The sequence below is a fragment of the Arvicola amphibius genome, chromosome 8 (assembly GCF_903992535.2).
Source record: "Arvicola amphibius chromosome 8, mArvAmp1.2, whole genome shotgun sequence".
Lineage (NCBI taxonomy): Eukaryota > Metazoa > Chordata > Mammalia > Rodentia > Cricetidae > Arvicola > Arvicola amphibius.
Genome location: NC_052054.1, coordinates 10,011,341 through 10,031,769, shown reverse-complemented (window position 1 = coordinate 10,031,769; position 20,429 = coordinate 10,011,341). Strand labels below are relative to the sequence as shown.

General features: G+C 44.0%; 1 long non-coding RNA gene across 1 annotated transcript; it reads right to left on the bottom strand.

Moving 5' to 3' along the window:
* Window positions 1-500: 500 nt before the first annotated feature.
* LOC119821221 lies at window positions 501-19,971 on the bottom strand. The gene is made up of 2 exons (XR_005286593.1): window positions 19,836-19,971; window positions 501-2,597 (listed from the first exon to the last, which is right to left on the bottom strand). It is a non-coding gene; the product is annotated as an uncharacterized LOC119821221 (long non-coding RNA).
* Between the last annotated feature and the right edge of the window lie 458 nt (window positions 19,972-20,429).

The following is a 20,429-nucleotide window of genomic DNA, read 5'->3' as shown; positions in this document are numbered from 1 at the left end:
TTAGAGCTACCAAATTTTAAATGGGGTTATTTTCTTGATGTACAGGTTTATTTAGTTCTTTATATATTTGGAGTATTAGCCCTCTATTGAATGTGTAGTTGATAAAAATCTTTTTCCATTCTGTGGCTGCCACTCCATTAGAAGGACAGTGTCCTTTGCCATGCAGAAGCTTCTTAGTTTCATAGGTCTTACTTATTAATTATTGATCTTAGTGCCTGTGTTAATGGTGTTCTGTTCAGAAAGTTGTTTCCTGTGCCAATGAATTCAAGGCTATTCCCCACTTTCTCTTCCATCAGGTTCAGTGTATCTGGTTTTATATTGAGGCCTTTGATCCATTTGGAGTTGAGTTTTGACCAGGTAATAAACATCTATCTATCCGGACTCCTCTGCATGTAGCCATCCAGTTTGTCCAGCACCATTTGTTGATAATGCTGTCTTTTTTTCCCCAGTGTGTATTTCTGGCTTCTTTATCAAAAATTGGGAGTCCATAGGTGTATGGATTTATGTCTGAGTCTTCAATTATATTTTATTTACCAATGTGTCTGTTTTTGTGCCAATACCATGCTGTTTTTATTACTATAGCTCTGTAGTACAGTTCGAGTTGGGGGCTGGTGACACCTCCAGCAGTTCTTTGATTATTCAGGGTACTGAGGCCTGGCCTGGCACTTTATCCCACTCCTGGATGGTCTCACTGGGCAGCCTGAGAATCAGGTTCTTCAGTTTTTTCCCACTAAAAAGGAAGGCAGAAGAAGCAGTGTAAACTTCAACAGGATGTGGCACAGTTAATGGATAATTAGAAAGCACACTCTGCAGGAAGCTGATAAAGCTAAATATTGTTTTCCTAGGTGTTCTCAGAAGGAAGACTTTATGAGCATCATCGGCTGGTTACTCTCAAGGTGACTTGTGAATGTGGCCCCTGACTGGGTGTGTCTCCATCCTCCCAGAGATGGATTCATGAGCATCCTCATGAAAGGAGTGGCCTCGTATGTGGCCTTCCAGGGCCAGAACTGTGCCGAGTTTGTCAGAACAGAATGTAGACCCAGAAGTTGCCTGCTTGATTTACCAGTACGTCCAGTTTGTCAGTACAGAACAGAGATTCAGTAGTTACCTGCTTGGTTTTCCAGTACTCCCAGTTAAATGTGAGTTTCAGAGCGGTCTCAGGAAAACAACTTTCATGCTTTGCTTTCCCAACAATCATTACATGAAACATCACTTAATAGAAAAATTATCGGGGCTGTACAAATGGCTCAGCAGTTAAGAATACTTGCTGCTCTTGCAGAGGGTTCAAGTTCTGCTCCCAGCATCCACATGGCAGCTTACAACCACCTGTAGCTCCAGTTTCAGATGATTTGATATCCTTTTCCCCTCTCCTTCAGTGCTCACTATTTACCTGGAGTGCACAGACGCACATGCAAGCAAAATCCTCATAAGCATACGGTAAGAATACAAACTGAAGTTGTCTTTATTATCTACCTGAAAGTCAAATTTAATTGTTGAGCCTCTTGCCTCTGTCTTTTTACTTAACCTGGTAACCTAGTGTTCCACAGTGCCACATTGACTAGGCCATTTAGAAGCATGACCACCAACTCCTACCCCTGAGAACACACAAATCTGCCGTTGGTGGCAATGTTGCTCCCGCAGCATATAAACACTCCGTTTGAAGCTAGAGCCTGGTAGAGATGCTACTCACCTGTGTTCTAGAATCAAGGCCCTAGTTGTTAGGGCATGTCTATCCTGTGCATCTACACAGAGCAACACACTGTTTGACCGGGACTCTCTGAAGATGAGAGGATGCTTGAAAAGGATGGAACCCCACCCTGTGTTAGAGATGGACCAATCTGATGCTGTTGATGGTTTTCAAGGTTAAAAAAACACTCAACAATGGACTTCCCCGTTTTCAAAGGTTTATATAGGCTGACAGTGAATAAGACACAGAGCCCTGAAAATTGGGTGTCCTATGCACACCCCTTCTCAGTGGTCCAGCTGGGACCCCTTCTAGATAGCCATGCGGTCCTCTAGAAGGAGCCTCGGTCCAGTTCATGTGCATCCCCAAGGGAGAGTGTGTTTACTAGTTCCAGCATGGGCTTTCATTTCTCACCAGATTCTCTGGGAAAGGGTGGCCGTGGAAAATGGGCTCTAGTGATGAGAAAGTAACCCAGGAAGAATAAAGCCTTGAGATAATAGAGTTTGTGTAGATTGCAACTTCTCTGTTTTCCTTGAGAGAACTTCCCTAATTCTGCACTCTATAAGCAGAAAATATCAGCCTGGTTGGCTCAAAGTAGACGTTATATCCATGACAGCAATAACACCCTGTGTGTGTGTGCGTGTGCGTGTGCGCGCGTGCGTGTGTGTGTGTGTGTGTGTGTGTGTGTGTGTGACTACACGGTGGATCAGAATGCAGCACCCCCAAACATGCTGCTTTGTCATACGACTGTGTTCATTTGAGTCGGAGGCAAATGCAAACAGGTACCACACACAAGACATCCTCCCAGGGCTTCCCTAATCTGATGGGAAGGAGGAAGTTCTCAGACTCTCGGGTCACTGCATGCTCCTTCTGGAGAAGTCCTCTGAAGAAGACACCAAGCACCACAATAGGTCTGTAAATGAGATTTAGTAAAATCACTTTTTATGCAATTAGTTTCCCTTGGTTTTCAGTCTAAAAACCTTAGCCTAAAAAACAGTCAAGCTCCCTTCTTACCCATTTCTTAGTTCCCTTAAGACTTCCTGTTGTGTGTTAGGGTTCCAAACCATCCCCAGCTAGCTATCTTGCAAGCTCTTTTAGCTGCTAATTATTGACTTTCTACTATGCATATATTAGTAAACTGATTGGTTTTCTCTTGCTGGTCTGACCTTTGCCAGTTTGATGCCTAGAGTCACAGGTGAAGAGTCTCAATGACAGAGGGAAAAGTTTATTGTGTCCCTGACAGCCACAAATGGAAGCACGCTGCTCTTGGATGCTTATGAGATACAGAAAGCTATGCAATATTATCTCCTAAGTGGATTTGGGTAAATTAAAGAAATGCATTGTGATAAGTTAGGCTAACATCTAGGACATGGAAAAAGGCAAAGGAAATAAATGTTATTGTTACAAGATTTAAGTGTTGAGATATTTCCTGAAACATAGCATAGGAAAGGAAAATTCAGGAGAGACACCTTAGATTGCGGCAGCTAGGGAACAAATCTGAGGACAGTAAACTTAAACACAAAGCAGATGAGAAAGACAGTTACATGTTGAGAGAGAAACTTTAAGCATGGACACACGGGTCCTAGTAACTACAGAGAAAACTAAGGTGTCATCAATTTGGGACAAAATGAGCTTCGAGGTGAGGAGTTTTATTGAAGTCACAGGAGACATTTTAGGAACACAAAGGGACCAATGCACCAGAAGACACAGTCACAAAGTGCTTTGCTTCAAACAGCATGGGGCAGAAACGGCCTCGGTGCAGGAACTCAGGGGTCCTCCCCTCCTACTGCCGGAAGCCTTAACGCCTTCTCTAAAGAACTGAGAGAACTGAAAAGTTCCAAAAAAGCAAAAGGGAATTGGTATGCTTCCCTCAAAACAGTTAAGATCAAATGTCGCAATCAGTTCCTCGCCATAATAGACAGTGATGAAAACCCCATATATGGCCCCTAGCTGGTTGCCCACACTCGTGTGTGTGCCCCACACCCTTGAGTATATAGGAAGAACAAATTGGGTTATTAAAGGGGAAAAAAGAGGTAATAAAGTTAAGAATAATGGGGCTGAAATATAGGAGAAATTAGGGGAGGGGTCAAGTAATATGATCAAAATACATTAGAATGAAATAAATTCTAATTTATTAGAATTAATAAAATATTTAGTAAATAAAGAAAAAATAAAACCTCACACCAAATCCCCACAGAGGAGCCATCCTTAAGAAGTGGATATAAAATATCAGTCTAGATTACATACTGAGTCAGACATGTCTCCAGATAGAAAAATTAAAGACAAGTAATTAATTAGAAATCAGCAGCAGTAACCCATCTACAAAGCACTCAAATATTTGGAGGTAAAGTACTGTTACAAACACCTCTTGAGTAAAAAAAATAATCACAGGATAAATTGGAAAACATTTCAAACTGAGCTCTAACAAAAATATAGCCTGTCAAATTGATGATCTGTAGCTACAGCAATGACTGCAGACAGTCTTGTCATTTTAAATATGTGCATTAGGATGAAGGAAAAGTCTAAAGTAAATTATCCAAGTGTCACGTATCTACGTCAATGAACTAGAAATATATGAGTCAGATAAAGTAAATTGAAGAAAAAGAATGTTTTTTTGTTTTTTGTTTTTGTCAACGCAGAATTCAGCAAAATGAGAAAAACAGAGAAGAGTAACAAAAGCAGTTGCGGAATCTGAAGCTCTCTGTGGACTTGGTTCTGTCCCCTGTAAGGAGGGGAGGGGCAGAAGGAATCCGCACTGCAAGGTGCCATCTCCATTCCAAAAAGCCACGGACCCCCTGAGGCTTTTCTGTGCATTGTTATCCAGGAGCCCCACCCACAGGGTAGTAGGAAATATTTCTTATTATCCTCCATTTCTTCTCTTTTCTTTTCTTTTCTTTTCTTTTCTAGGGGTGTGTGTGTGTGTGTGTGTGTGTGCATGTGTGTGTGCGTGTGTGTGTGTGTGTGTGTGTGTACACATGCATGCCTGTTACCAAGTGGAGAGCAGAAGACTCCCTCAGTTGTTGGTCCTCACCTCTCTCAGGTCTGAAGCAGGGTCTCTTCGTTGTTGTGTATGCCACGCTATGCTAGGTGACCCTCGAGCTTCCTGGGACCTGCTATTTGCCACTCATCTCACTTCTAATGAGAGCGCAGGGATTACAGATCCAATGCACCAGCTCATACTTGATTTCTGCAAACTTAGGTCCTCACTTTGAATGGCAAGCAAGCTCTTGACCCATACCGTCTCCCAACAGGATGGCAGTTTTTATGTATCAACTTGACTGAGTCAGATGTTCAGATATTTAATCACATTTTATCCTGGGTGTTTCCGATGGTGTTTTCAAATAAGATTAACATATTAATCAGCAGGCTGAGTCGAGCAAATTGTTTCCCCTGATATGGAGGGATTTATCCAAACATTTGAAAGCCTTAATAAAACAAGAAAGTTAAACCCTTTGAAGGGCAGTATCAATCTTCCCCTTCTCCTTAGAATCAAACCAAAGCACCAGGCCTTCCCGAGTCTCAAGTCTGCCGGCCTTCAGGCTGGATTGCCAGCTCTTCTGCGGCCCAGTTTCCCGGTGCACCCTAGAAATCTTGGAGTGTAGACCCCACTGTTACATTAGCCAGCACCCCACCTTTTCTTTCCTCTTACCCCATTGTTATAGTTTGGACATAATGCATTCCCTTCAAGTAACTCATTTACTGAAAGATTGGTTCTCACCAGGTATCGGGATGTGACTGGAGGAAGTAGGTTAGTTACCAAGTGCAGGCCCTTGATGGACGAGTGGACCTTGAGGACCCTAGCCCGTCCCATCACAGTCTCTGCTTTGTGCTCACCACAGTTTGTACAGCTGTCCTCTGATGCATGCTCTTGTCGCCACGGTATTCTTCCCAAGTACATGAGGCTACTTGATCATGAACTGAACCCTTTGAAGCCATGAACCAGAATAAACCTATCTGCTTTCTGATGTAGGAGGGTCATCTGTCTATGTGTTACTTTCATTGGTTAATAACGAGACTGCCTTGGCCTTTTAATAGGGCAGAAAATTAGGTGGGCAGAGTAGATAGAACAGAATGCTGGGAAGAAGTTGCCATGAAGCTCCGTCCCAAGATGGACGTAGATTAGAATCTTCCCGGTAAGCCTCCACCTCGTGGTGCTATACAGATTATTAGAAATGGGTTAATCAAGATGTGAGAGCCAGTAAGAGGCTAGAGCTAATGGGCCAAGCAGTGTTTAAATGAATATAATTTGTGTGTTGTTATTTCAGGTGTAAAGCTAGCTTTAACACCCGATTCTGTGTTACCCCCTCCGTACAGTTCGCGCGCCACTGTGCCACTGTACCTTACGCGAGTCGGACAAGGGCCTGGAGATTGAAAGAACACACAAAGAGACCTGGGTCATTTGGAAGGAGATGGCCGAATGCCGTTTATTTAGCCTTGGGGAAAATCTTATATACCCCACTCCTGCCCAAGGAATTCCACCCAGGCAGGTGAGAAATTACCATATCTAACTGCTGCACAAGGACTTCCACCTAGGCAGGTTGGAAATTACCATACCAACAATAGAGTCAACAATGCCCTACAGCAAATCACCAGGTGGGGCTGAGGGAGCACAGGAACAAACAGAATGCTTAGTCGTCTGACCAGAAACTGTCCTCAAGATGAGCCCCAGGAACAAGGGCAGACCTGGGCCCTACAGCTAGCCAGGCACTAGCCAGGTGGGAACGCAGCCCGCTGCTCCTCCTACAGCTTTCAGCTCAAGGGAGGCTGTGCACAGCTTTCTTGGTCATCCCAAATCTGGCTTCATCAGACACCAGCCACCTCCATGATGCCACCCAAGTTCAACCTAATGTCATGTTGATGATGACATTGCTAAGGCGACCAGTGATTGGGAATGTCTGAGGATGACAATAAAACTGACCCTTCCAGAATAGACAGACCCAGAAGATGGACTGCCCTCTGACTCTGCCTGATTGTGAAAGTCCTCAGGGAGCACCAAGAAACAGAAAGAAGCAGAAAAACATTGAGCACAGTAGAAACATCACTTTCGATGAGATTGTCAACACTGCCAGACAAGATGCAACACTGGTCTTTAGTTGGAGAACTTTCCAGAACCATTCAGGAGCTCCTGGGAGCTGCAGTGGACAGCTGCCACCCTCAAGTCGGCAGAGACAATGCCATCCGTGGTGCGGTGGTACAGCTACCTCGTTCAGAAGCTACAGGAGAATATATTTCCATGGAAGGTCATCTGACAACCAAAACTAAATAAATCTTGCCTTTGTTAGTTATTTTTCATGTGTGTGTGATGTGTGTGTGGTATACATGTGAGTGTGTGTGGTATATGTGTGTGATGTGAGTGTATATGTGTTGGACATGTGAGTATGTGTGTTGGGTGTGTATGTGTGGTGTATGTGTGTGGTGTGAGTTTGTATATGTGTTGGATGTGGTGTGTGTGTGAGAGAGAGAGAGAGAAAGAGAGAGGGAGGGAAGGAAGGAGGAAGGGAGAGAGGGAGGGAGGGAAGAAGAGAGGAAGAGATTATCTGGCTCTGGAGATTCATGACTAATTAGGTATCTCTAAGCAATAATAGCTCAGGAAGAGCAAACCTGCTACCTTTTCCTACCCCAAATCCTTTTGCTATTGAAACTTAAGATCACCAAAGCCTAGTGACTCTGGTCCAGGGGAATCACTCTCTGAGACGGATTCCTAGTAATTCCTTTTGAGATGCTATTCCATGTCCAAAGACACTTGGATTCTACACGTTCATTTGAATCTTATGAATTCCGAGCTTACCTATGAGGCTCCGCAATTGCTCATTTCTGACAGTCTGCCTTTGGCTTTGACACACCCCATGACTTGTGTTGTCTTACCACTTTTTTTCCTTCATCAGCCACAAACATTTGAAGCTTGTTATTTATCCTTAATCCTTCACTCTTTCATTTTCTGTGCTTTCTCCACAAAGAAGTTTCTGGTCTTATTACTGTAAATGTAAACATTTGTGAAAAGCAGAGCAAACATCCATTTCATGAAGAGAGAGTCAGCTAAGCCTGAGCCTTTACACAACACCACAAGTGACTTCCCTTTCATTTTTACTTAATTTATAATTAGGATGTTGTATGTATTTTAAATTATGTGGTAGCTGTGTAGCTGTAACACACACACACACACATGGATGAGAACTTCATTTCTGGACAACAGGGAACATTACAGTACAGCTCTGAGAGAAGTACAGGTAAAGACATGAGCCTCTGCTCTGATGTGTATAACCTCAGAGTCACGTCAAGGGAGTCTCACACAGCCTACGGGAGATTGAAAACAGGAAGTCAGTTGTTGGAGGCACAGAGGCAGTATAGGGACCGGAGAATACCAGCAGCGTAGCTTTAAGTCCTCAAATACCTCAAAGGCAGCCATGCAGCCTGAGCATGGATGGATTCGAATGGTAGAGGGGTCATAAACTTTGCCAATATAGGGTCATAAACTTTGTCCTTTAGGGGGACAGTGGGCACCTCTGCCACCTCTCTGTGTCATAAACTCCTTACATATATAATAGAGGTGACTTGGAAAATACCTCTCTCCTAGGTTTCTTGTGGGATACACTAGGCACTCAGCTGGTGTCCCCTGTTATTAATCTTTATGAAACATTATAGAAGGGAATCAAAGCATGGAGCATGGAATCCTACACTTCCCTAGTGAGATCCCTAGTGAGATATAAGTATATATATAGCCCTTGGGTTCCATGAAATTCTTGTATTCTTATTTGCTAGTTCCCCTTTCCTATTTAAGCGAATTCAAATTACTTTCAGTTGCTCACATCTGAAGACAGTTTACTGATACCGATTTTAAAAGTCATAAAATAGCCACCAAGAACAAAGATTAAGACGAGCTAGTTGATGCAGTGACCGCATCTGGGGTCAAGAGAGTTGGTGCTTTCCACAGCTGGCACAGTCCATCCTCTGGGAACCTCCCACTATTTACTCATTCATGTACACAAAAGTATGGGAGCTTGCAACACGGCCGGTCATTAGGGGAGGAAGCCATATGCAAAAAGGTGGGGAAATTTCCACGAATCTGGCTCATATGTGACTGGGTCGCACACTCGTGCTGTGAACCTCACATCCTTGGTTTCTGAAACAAAATGACGATGAGCGACTGGAGAGAAGGAAACTGCCCCAACACCTCCATCAGAAGGCTGGAGAGAAGGAAACTGCCCCAACACCTCCATCAGAAGGCTGGAGAGAAGGAAACTGCCCCAACACCTCCATCAGAAGGCTGGAGAGAAGGAAACTGCCCCAACACCTCCATCAGAAGGCTGGAGAGAAGGAAACTGCCCCAACACCTCTATCAGAAGGTCCTATTAATATCCAGAGAGCACTCCTCTGAGTAAGTTAAGTTAAAAATCCGTGCATGACATCATGGCAAACAGACAAGGGTTATTTATGTCACAGACCAACTGACCCATACGCAGTCACCCAAAATGCCCTCAGGACCGTATGCTGCCTTCTCTTTATCTGTTAAAAGTATTAGAGAGAGTTTCTGTTAGTCTATCCACTTCTTTGTGCATTCATAGACCCAGCATGGACAAAACACACACATACACGCACAGGTGCACATTCACACATGCATGCACATGCACACACGCAGGCATGCACACATGCACACACACACACTGCAGGCTAGAGAATCAGGGAAGAGTAGGTATTGCTAACCCACCCCAGATTCTAGCTATTGGCAGAGCTCCCTCTGCTTACAGGATATCCAATCTTTTTCTATCAAGGTTCTCAACTGACTAGAAGGCCGTCCACATTATGGACTTCTGTGTGTTTTACTCAAAGTGGACAAATTTAAATGTTGAAAACACCTAAAAGACACGGCTTCGAAGATTCAAACCAGGCTGTCATTAGGCCAGATATCAGACTACTACAGTCTGCTAGCCACGCAACTTATAAAACTAACTGCTGGGTAGAGCTTGGGTGTTGGCTCAGTAGAGCAAGTGCTTATAAGGGCCAGAGTTTCGTTCACAGCACTCACTTGTAAGGAAATATGGGGTGGGGAAGAGCTCATGAGCCCCCACACCGAGATGAGGAGCTATTAATGGTTGATAATTTCTGGAGATGGGAAAGTTTTTTTCTTCCAGGGTATGACACCTAGTAGGTGGACCACACTCCACTGGATGACCCTATACCCATGACTCCATGGGTAGCACAAAGTTGACTGAGTTATTGGTGAGCTCCAGGTCCAGTGAGACACCTGGATGAAGAACTCTAAGCTACTACTCCAGAACCACGTCCATGCTTCCTGCCGTTGACAATGAGGGGCTGAACTTCTGAACTAAAAGCAAGCCCAATTAAATGTTTTTCTTCATAAGAGTTGCCATGGTCATCACACACATATATGATTCTCTCTCTCTCTCTCTCTCTCTCTCTCTCTCTCTCTCTCTCTCTCTCTCTCTCTCTCTCTCCTCTCTCTCTCTCTCTCTTCAGTCCTTAGTTGCAAGCTCCACGCCCCCCACCAACAACATATGTTGTGAGAAGCAGGGCTCTGCACTACACCAGTTGCACAGAAGGAGACACGCATGCGGCTTTTAAAAGGGTAAATGTTTAGCAGTTCTATTTATAAATAACAGCAAAAACCCAGTTTTGTTTGTTTCCTTGCAAAGGAATTTGTAGGCTCCACAGGAAGTTTCTGTGAGATTTAGAAGCTATGAGTCAAGCCAGTGAGGTGTTGTGACTTCACCCAAAGGCATCTACTGCCTGGTACTTTTCCATTTCCGGTCTTTTCCATGTTGGGTAATTGAATTGCATGCTCCCCAGTTACCCTAGTCAGGAATCAGGCCTTCCTTCCTGTCTCCTCCCTCTGCCTCATTACCCACATCCAAACAATCACCCAACCTGTCACCACTGACATCTCTCCATCCCTGGGGCCATCATCCTACCCCGGTTCCAGCCTCCCTCACTTGGACTCATGCCAGTCCTAGTTGCTCTTTTCGCCTCCATTTCCTTCCTTACCTTGGGACCCTCCTATGTTTGCTCTAAGGAACAGAAAAGCTGCACTTTGGGTAGCCACCAACCTGCCTCCCCCTGAGGCACATCGTGTCTCACCACAAGGAAGAAAGAACACAAAGAACCAACAGAGAGTTAGAAACTACAGAACTATGGAACTAAGAGTAAATCGACTTTCCTAGCCAAGGAGGTAGAAGTAAAGCTAGCGTTCTTCCTGCTTTCCTGGATCAAGTGTTTCTTCACACGCCTGTGTCCTGCCCTGCTGTGCACTTGAGAACCTCAACAGTTGCCTGTGTTCCTTGCCCTTTCTAGTTATGTGCTCATATACACATCTCTTTGGTCCTTCAGCAGAGGATTACATCAGCAGGCTCTATGTCGGGTTTGGATCATTCCCACATGTATAAGAAAAAGACTCAGTATCAAAGCTTCACATACACATAACACACACACACACACACACACACACACACACATACACACACAGTTGCTCCTGGTTGCAGGCTTGGTATTGAGATAAGATTGGTGAGTGTCTGTTGCACTAACAGGCACCCATCCCACCGGTGGTCTGTGTGTAGCAGGTTGTATATGAGTGTGCAATATATGTATATGAATATGTATGTTAATATTTTATTGGAACTCAAGCTCCCAACAATTAATACAATCATGTTTGTTTCTGTCATCTGAGTCTTGACTAATCAGATAGACAGTTGCAAGAACATCTGGCTAAAGATTGAGCTGCTCTTAAAAAGAAAATTGTTTTTTAAAGAAAAGACATTAGGGCCGGGCAGTGGTGGCGCACGCCTTTAATCCCAGCACTCGGGAGGCAGAGGCAGGCGGATCTCTGTGAGTTCGAGACCAGCCTGGTCTACAAGAGCTAGTTCCAGGACAGGCTCCAAAGCCACAGAGAAACCCTGTCTCGAAAAACCAAAAAAAAAAAAAAAAAAAAAAAAAAAAGAAAAGACATTAGAGAGGAAAAAATAGGCATTTCTTTTCTTCGGCTTTCTTTTCTGCTCCATGGGGTGAAGTTATTATTGTTCTCTGCCCCTCTGTTTCTACACAGCCCATCGGTTCGAGAACCCCTCATCGTCATCAGGTAACTCTAGCAATGACTCAAACCTTCCAGAGAAATTAGGTAATTGTAGAGAAGAATGTATGTGTGAATCAAATATCTGTGAGCATAGTGTCGGCGCCACAATTTTCGATGGAAAAAAAATGAAAGAAATGCCTTAATATTTCTCTCTAAAATGCCCATAAAGTGTTCAACTCTAAAATGAATCTCATTTTTAAACATATAAAACAAATCAACCATCCATCTGTATGCCACTCGGGGCCAGTCTAAAACCAAGTGGACACAGACCGTTGATGGCCTCTGAGCCTCTGTTTTGTTGTGGATGGCTCAAGCCAACTGCCAGACATTTAGCTTCTGAAACGGAAACTCAGATTATCATAGCAACAGAATATTTGGATGATCTGAGAACTGGGAGAATTCAGTTTTCTGACCCAACTTCCCAGACACTTCATTTTGTTTTTGAAATTGAAATTCATATGTTCATGGCAACATAATATTTAGATGATCTGAAAATTCAAATATTTACATTTTTGATTCATTGTCATGTATATGCCAATCTAAGCAAAATTCTTTTTCACTTCAGTGCCGGCAAAGGTTTGACATAGGATGTTTTTTTGTTGGTGGTTTTTATTTTTTTTCCTGAAACTTGCATTGTAGACCATGTTGGCCTCAAATTCCCAGAGTTTCACCTGCCACTGCCTTCTGAGTGCTGGAGTTAAAGTCGTGTGCCACTGGACAGAGGATCTGTCTGTCTGCCTGTCTGTCTGTCTGTCTGTCTGAGACAGGGTTTCTCTATGTAGCCCTGGCTGTGGATCAGGCTGCCCTCTATCTCACAGAGATCTCCCCACCTCTGCCTCCCAAGTGCTGGGATTAAAGGCGTGCACCAACAATGTCAAAATTCCCAACGATTTTGATGCTCAAAGGTAGAAGAGGGGAAAAAATGGGTTTGCAGGAAGCAAGGACCTGGAACTAAAATCTCTAAATAAACTAGGACCCAAAATAAGCTCTCCTATCAATAAAAGAAAAACTATTCCTCCAACTTTCCTAAAAAAATAAAAAATAAAAAAAGATATCTAACCCAGGGTTCCCTAAAATACTTACACTCCAAATGTGCACATTCAGAGGAACAAGAGCCATCCTTAAAAACAGGGTCATTTGTGGCTGGAGGGATGGCTCAGAAGTTAAGAGCACTTGCTACTCTTTCAGAGGACCCAAGTTAGACTACATTGGGTAGCTCAAAACCACCTGAAATTCTGGAGGAATCCAGATGCCATCTTCCAGCCTCCAGGGATCCCTATAGGTGCATGCACATGAGCACACACACACACACACACACACACACACACACACACACACTTCAAAAGAAATCTCTTTTAAAAATAGGGCATGTGATAAGAAAAACACCTATAGCTTCTTTCTAGATGAAAAGAAAAAGTCTTAAAATTTGAAATTCCATTGGTAGGCTAACAAGAGGTTAGATAAAACTGACAATTCTTGGATCTTCAAGAAATTTCCCAGGTTGCAACACAGACCAATAAAGATGGAAAAGCAAAGAAAGGTTAGGTTTGGAAGTCAGGCCAGGTGCAGTGGCGCACACCTTTAACAGCACTCAGGAGACAAAGGTGGGCCAATCTCTGGGTGTTCAAGGCCAGCCTGGTCTACTTCACAAGTGCCAAAACAGTCAGGGCTACACAGAGAGACCTGGTCTCAGAACAAATACACAAACAAAACCAGAGTGATGAGGGAATACTATTAAGTCTATTCCAATTGATTTGACAACTTAGATGAAATAATGTTTTTAAAAATATAAATACTGCCAAAACTAACTCAAAGAAAATATAAATAAGCCTATATTCACTAAAGAAATTGACATTTTAACTTAAAATTCTTCTTCAAAGACATCCCTGGCTTAGGTCCTTGACTTTATCGGCTATCTTTTACAGTATCTAAAACTGTTCAACAAAAATATGCTTATAAATCAACAGATGGATGGAACAAACTAGAGACCAGAAACAGAACTCATAATTCTCAATTAATTTTCAAAAATGTTGTCCGTGTAGTTCACTTGGAAAGAGCCATTTCAGTGAACAGCATCCTAACAGTTATCCATACAGCAAAAAATTGAACCTCATCTTTTACCTCAAACCATATAAACAGTAGTATCTCAGAATGAATTATATGCCTACGGGTAAGATCTAAAGCCTTAAGATAAATGAGATCTTTGTAAAGTGTCTATGCACAGCTTCTGAATTAATCCTAGAATGAGGTGGAAGGTGTAAGAGGAAATGGGATAAACTAGACTGGAAATTAGACAGTGCAGTTTTTGAGAAATATTGTTAAAGATGAAAAGATATGGTAGGCATAGTGATGCACACTTGTGGTTCTAGCACTCGGGGCTGAAGCATAAGGATTACAAGGCTGGGGAATAAGGGAAGGGAGGGAGGGAGGGAGGGAGGGAGGGAGGGAGAGAGGGAGGGAGGGCAGAAGAGAGAAGGGGAGAGGAGACAGACAAAGGATCAAAAAGATACATCTTGGGAAAGAAATATCTTCATTAAGGCATCATGCTCTCCACCCAACCCCAGGAACTTTTAGGACCATCTTTGACTCTCAGATACATGCAAATGAAAGAAATATACATGAAATATTTAGGGCTATAGCTATATATTATTTTTGAGACAGGTTCTCTCTATGATGTAGTCAACGCTGGCCCTGAACTCACAGAGATCTGCCTGCCTCTGTCTTCTGAGTGCTGGGATTAAAGGGGTGCTTCTGTACAGTCTGAATTTGGATTCTCTTGTGTTCTATAGGAGCCTGTGGAGTCACTGATAGCCTGTGCCTGAGCCAGCCTAATGACCATTGGTATTGAGGCTCTTTCAGAAGTTTCCTACCACAAAAATCTACGGGACTCTCTAAAAAACACATTAAAATGAATGAAAGAGAAAATAGAGAAAGAGGTATAAGAATGGGGGAAATTGTGTTCATTTCTGACATCCTATTTAGGTTCTTTTGTGAGCTCAGGGCAGACTGTATTTACCAGGTCCGTTTCTCTTTTCCTCTGACCGTCCAATAGGACTGCATTTCCTACCTCGCTTACAATCACATGAGGCCAAAAGCTTGGACACAACCAAAGTAAATATTTTCTTCCTGTATGTCACCAGATGCTGATGATCACAGAAGATCTTTAGACTGCCAAAACCACTGGAGGGGAGAGCCAGGATTCTGAATGAGTATATGAAGCAACGCCTTCTCCAAAGTTTTTTTTTTAAAAAAATTGTGTGTTAAACTGCTGAAATTTGGGGGTTACAGTAGATAAAAAGGAACTTGAAAAAGAGTAATTACAACAACAGGACATCGACACAGAGATGAAAAACACAGCAAGAGAATAAAGAGGCCAGCACCACTCCCACACAGGGGTGCAGTGCAGCCCCGCGCTGCAGAGCAGCCCCTGCGCTGCAGACAGCAAGAGAATAAAGAGGCCAGCACCACACCCACACAGAGGTGCAGTGCAGCCCCCGTGCTGCAGAGCAGAAGGGAAACGACCACACCCACACAGGGGTGCAGTGCAGCCCTCCGCGCTGCAGAGCAGAAGGGAAAGGACCACACCCACACAGGGGTGCAGTGCAGTCCCCCCTGCAGACAGCAAGAGAATAAAGAGGCCAGCACCACACCCACACAGGGGTGCAGTGCAGTCCCCCCGCGCTGCAGAGCAGAAGGGAAACGACAGCCTACTCATTTAGTGATGGCTGACTAACCCTGTTTGAGAAACTGAAAATGAGTTCCTATCATCAAGCACAAAAACAACCACCGTGGGACTTAAATATCAACACAGCTGTTGTCAGAGACTGATAAGCTGCCTGCTAGGGAATTAAACAATGAGGAAGGGCTGGAAGACCGTTGGCTAAATTCTGAAAGCCCAGATCCAAGCCCCTCTGGTGATTGTCCTTTACTTGGAGTTTCTGTCTGACCCAGTCAGGCAGCTGAGGTTTCAGGTGTGAGCTGCAGCAAGTGCAGCCATCTGCCCCCACCCCGCAAACTCTGAAAGGCCAAATGGTCTCTCACCACACTATCCCTGGCTTTGAAAGCCGGAGAAAGCTGGGGTCCAATACAAAATTGGCAGGGTTTGAGGGGAGAAGGGCTCTACAAGAAAGACGGGGCACCTCAAAAGGAGACAACAGAGCCTCTCCTGGGGGTCTTAGGAGGTCTCAAGAATCATCAACCACATCTTTCAAGTCCCTTTTTGGTTACCAGATACTGCCAAAAGAGAAAATTAAACAAATTTAGCCTAAACGTCTTCACTGGTATTTATTTGAAATCCTAGGATCAGGCAATATCTCATTTTATAAATTAAAATGAGTGTTTTGACAAGCTGATGTGGGGTGACTTCAAAGACAGAAGAGGGAAAAATGGGCCAAGGGAGGGGAAACAGAACAAATGATTGGTTGGTCATTTTAAGGTCGCTTCCTTTGTCGGAGCGTCATGAGATGGGTAGAGACTTCTCAGGCTGGCTGAACCTGTCCTGTTGGGTTTGACCTTTGCTTCTCTCTCTCTCTTTCTCTTCTTGGAAGGTTGGATTAAGCAATTCAGGCTCAGTGGTGTGGGGCTTCGGTATGAATTTCGATTTGACTCATTCAGGGCAAACCATTAGCCACATATAGATTGTATTAGCATTCCAGGTTTCTGGGAGGAACTGTTTCAGGATCGTGCTGTTATAACCCGTATATGAACAAATGTCACAACCACAAAAGAGCTTTCGTAGACCAAGCTAATCTCGAACTCACAGAGATCCACAAACCTCTGCCTCCCATGTACTGGGATTAAAGGTATGCGCCACCACCGCCTGGCTTACTCTTCACCAGGGTGGGCAGCCAGCTCATTCTCTATACCTTTGTCAGGTTTGCCTCCCAAAGCACAGGCCCCGCCCTTTACCTCTCTTTCTAACCTAACTATTACACAGAAACCTCTGTCCTAGAAAGCCTGGCTTGCCTGACATCAGGAAATACAATCTAGTTGTTCATTTCAAAGCTGAGTTTTGTCCAAACCATTCCTTCACCTTGAAAAAAATAATAAAAAGTACCTCTTTTTTCCCCAAGATACAGCTTTAAATCTACCCTTTCTTAACATATCCTGATATGTGCTCTTGTGCAATGTGGGTCAAGGCTGGCACCACAGGCAAGGCCTGTACCATTCACTGGGCAAGGGACAAGAGGCTTGATTTAATATGCTCACACTGTCGTCTCAAAATCCCTGATATTTTTTAATAAGGGCCTCCAATTTTCATTTTACTCTGGCCCTCAAGATTGTACCTGTGTCCAACAGGAACAGAACTTGCATTCTTCCATTAGGTGCCTTGGGCTACACACATGGGATCTTGAATGTTTGAGTCCCCAAGAAGCTAACCATACTCAAAAGCATGCACTTCCCCTTTAGGTCAGTCCACTTAATCTACTACAGATGCACCACGCTGGTTTTATACAGGGAACCCATCAGGTCTTAGTTCCTAGAACACTTTTGCTGAAACAAGATGCTGCTTGCTTTGACCTTGGTGGTCAAAGTCTGGACTGGGCCTCAGGCTGCTGGTTAGCGCTGGGGCAGCTGTACTGAAGTTTGAGGTGGGAACCATGTGGTTTGACTGATTCCCCCATTTCTTCTGCTTTTACAGTGTGTGTCATCTTTATTTCTCAAACCACAGGTTCTCTGAAATGCAGGTGCTTTCTTTCTCTCCAGTGGCTCTCATCTCCATAATAGGCCAATTCTGCTTGTAAGAACAGAGGTTAAGCAAGCAGGGAGAGCCAGTCAGAGCTGTCTCCATGGTGTTGGGATGGGTGTCTTTCTGTCCTTCTTGTGGTGGAAGCACTAGGAGCACACAAAATACATCTTGTTGATATTGACCTGTCTACCATTGGTCTTTGCAGAGTGAAGTCTCCCAAAAGCTGGCCTGTGCATAAGATGAGAGGAAGTAAAGCGCAGCTAACAGGCCGGACTCCCCATCACCAAAGGTGGAGGCCAAGGCTCTTGTATGTATCTCACCAGTGAATGAACACGCAGTTATCAACGGAAAAACCACATCTTTACTTTCCAAGCATTGGCCTGGGCAGATAGCAGGTAGGCAGTGACTATTTCTAAGAATCATGTTTCTGGAGTTATTAATACTTTTAAGACGAAGCTTGGAATTTCTGCAAAGTCTAACATTAAACTCGTGGCTATTTGAAACTAATGTAAGGCTAGTATTAACTCAAATTGTGAGTTTCTCTGTGTTAATTTGCCTAAAGGAATTCTTTTAAAGTTTGATATTTCCTTGCACCAGCATTTTTTTTTTTTGTTGTTAAGAAACATGAAACTTGGGGCCAGTGAGACGGTCCCGCAGGTCAAAGCACCGCTGCCAACCCAAAGACCTGAGCTGGATCCCTGGGCCTCCCCTGTGCTCTGACTTCCATACTCGGGCTACAGCATATGCACACACAAATGTGCACATGAACATGAACAAAACAAATAGTCATAAAATTTGCTTTTAAAAAAAGAACAGAACATTTGCTAAAGTATCTGGGGGAAAAATCTAAAAAAATGGAGCAGATTGGGCAAGGGCTGCATATACCGCAGGACTGAGACAAAACACAGTTGAAGAAAGGCAAGAATGACTGCAGTGGGCCGGAAAGAGATGCCAGACCTAGGTAGAGGCTGGCACTGATCTTGAAAGCAAACTCAGAGGACCGTCACTAGGCTGTAGGCTGGATGCTTGCATTCCCTAAAAAGAAGATTGGAGGAATGTCTGTCCTGACATGGTAATGTTTAGTGGTGGGTTCTCTGTTGCCTAGATGCAGTTCTTCATGAATGGGATGGGTGTCCCCTGAAGAAAGAGGCCTGAGAGGGAAACCACTCACTTCTGCTAGCTGATGACAGGTATGACGAGAGCCTGTCTGTGAATTAGGAGGCAGGCGGTTGCTAGATACCAAACCTGCCAGAGCTTTGACTCTGGACTTCCCAGACTTTTGAACTATAAGAGATAAATGCATGTTATGCATAAGTCAGACATTCTAGAGTGTTCTGTCATAGCAGCCTGGCCAGACTATGGTGAAAATGGATATGTTGGATCAAGAGTTTCTCCTCATAGAATATCTTTTATTCCACTAATTTCCTAGGGCTCACAGGTTTCCCCAGACATTTGAGTATAAATGGGTCAACATGAAGGGATTCAAGCTCACGTCAGGGCTCAAAGGTGAAAATGAGTTTCAAGCCAAAGACTGTTGAATGCAGGGCCTGGCCATCTGCTCTACACTCAGCAGTGGGCAACAGTTCTGATTAAGGGTCTGAGGAGGAACTCACCTTCCAGGGACAGGGAGTGTAACTCATGCTGTAGGGCAGCTAAATCATGGTTGTAATAGCAAATGCCCTCCCATCAGTCTAGTGAGTGATGGCATTAACGTTGACCTTCCACAACCAAGAACAAGACAGTAGGTGAGCCTTCAAGCTTTAAATGAGATTCTCTGTATCAGCAGTTCATGCCATGGCACATAAATTGGCAAGATGTCCCAAATTATTCATTCCTTGTGCCTAGTCACTGAATGTAGATCTGAGGGTTTGTTCTTGTCTATCCCCGATGATTCAATCAAAGCTGTGTCCCAGGACAGAGCTTCAGGATACAGCAGGAATCCTGTAGGCTGAGGACTCACCTGGGAAGCAACCGTCTTAGCATTGCTTCCCTCATCTCATAGATTAGCCTTCCAAACCCAACGAAGCACACAGTAAACAGACCCGGGTGTAAATGTTGTCCACCCCAGGTTTCATAGCAGGCCAGTTCTCTGTCTGTAGTCTTCATTTCCCTCCTCCAGCTGTTTCTCTGGTTCCTTCCAGGCCTGCTCAGTTCTCATCATCCTGTTCATGCTCCAGACATGCTAGTCTATTACTGTTCATGATCCAGTGTTTCCCAGAAGGGCGGGGAAGGAAAAGGGACGAGGGACTCAAAGCGCAACAAAAGCAGAAAGCAATTGGCTACTCAATCAAAAAGAGCCAAAAGCTGTCCCCGTTTCTCCCTTAGTCAGCTAGCCTGACACCCAGGGAAAACCATATGGAAAGACAAGCTCTCCCACTCACCTGTCCTTATAATAGTGTCTGCTTGCTTTTTCTCCAGTGGACGACGAAAGCACCAAGAGCACTTGTAGTCTATTGTCCTCCCCTTACTCTGCATGCTGGAGTTCAAAGGGAGCAGACTTTTATCTCCAACGCCTGTAGCAGGTGTTACAGGCACAAGTCAACATTTAATGAGTAGCACTCCCTGTTTGTTCTCAGGGTCACCAAGCCTTAGTTACTGTTCAATCCTGTGATAAGACACTATGACTAAAGCAACTCTTAGAAGGATTTATTGGGCCGGGGACAGCATGGTGGCAGGTGACAGACATATGGCAGCTAGAGCTAGAAGCTGAGAGTTTGAGGGCTCACATCTTGACCTGCAAGCATGAAACAGAACAAATTAAGAATGGTACAGAGCTCTGAGACCTCAGAAACCTTCCCCAGTGGGAGGACATAGTTTCTCCAACAAAGCCAACCTACCCAAACAGCACAGCAGAGGAAGGACCAAGTATTCAAATGCAAAAAGGCTCTGAGGGACATCTTATTATAACTACCACACTGAGATTCTCTTTAATCTCAGTAAACTCTTGGCACAAAGTAGGAGGAAGAACAAGATAG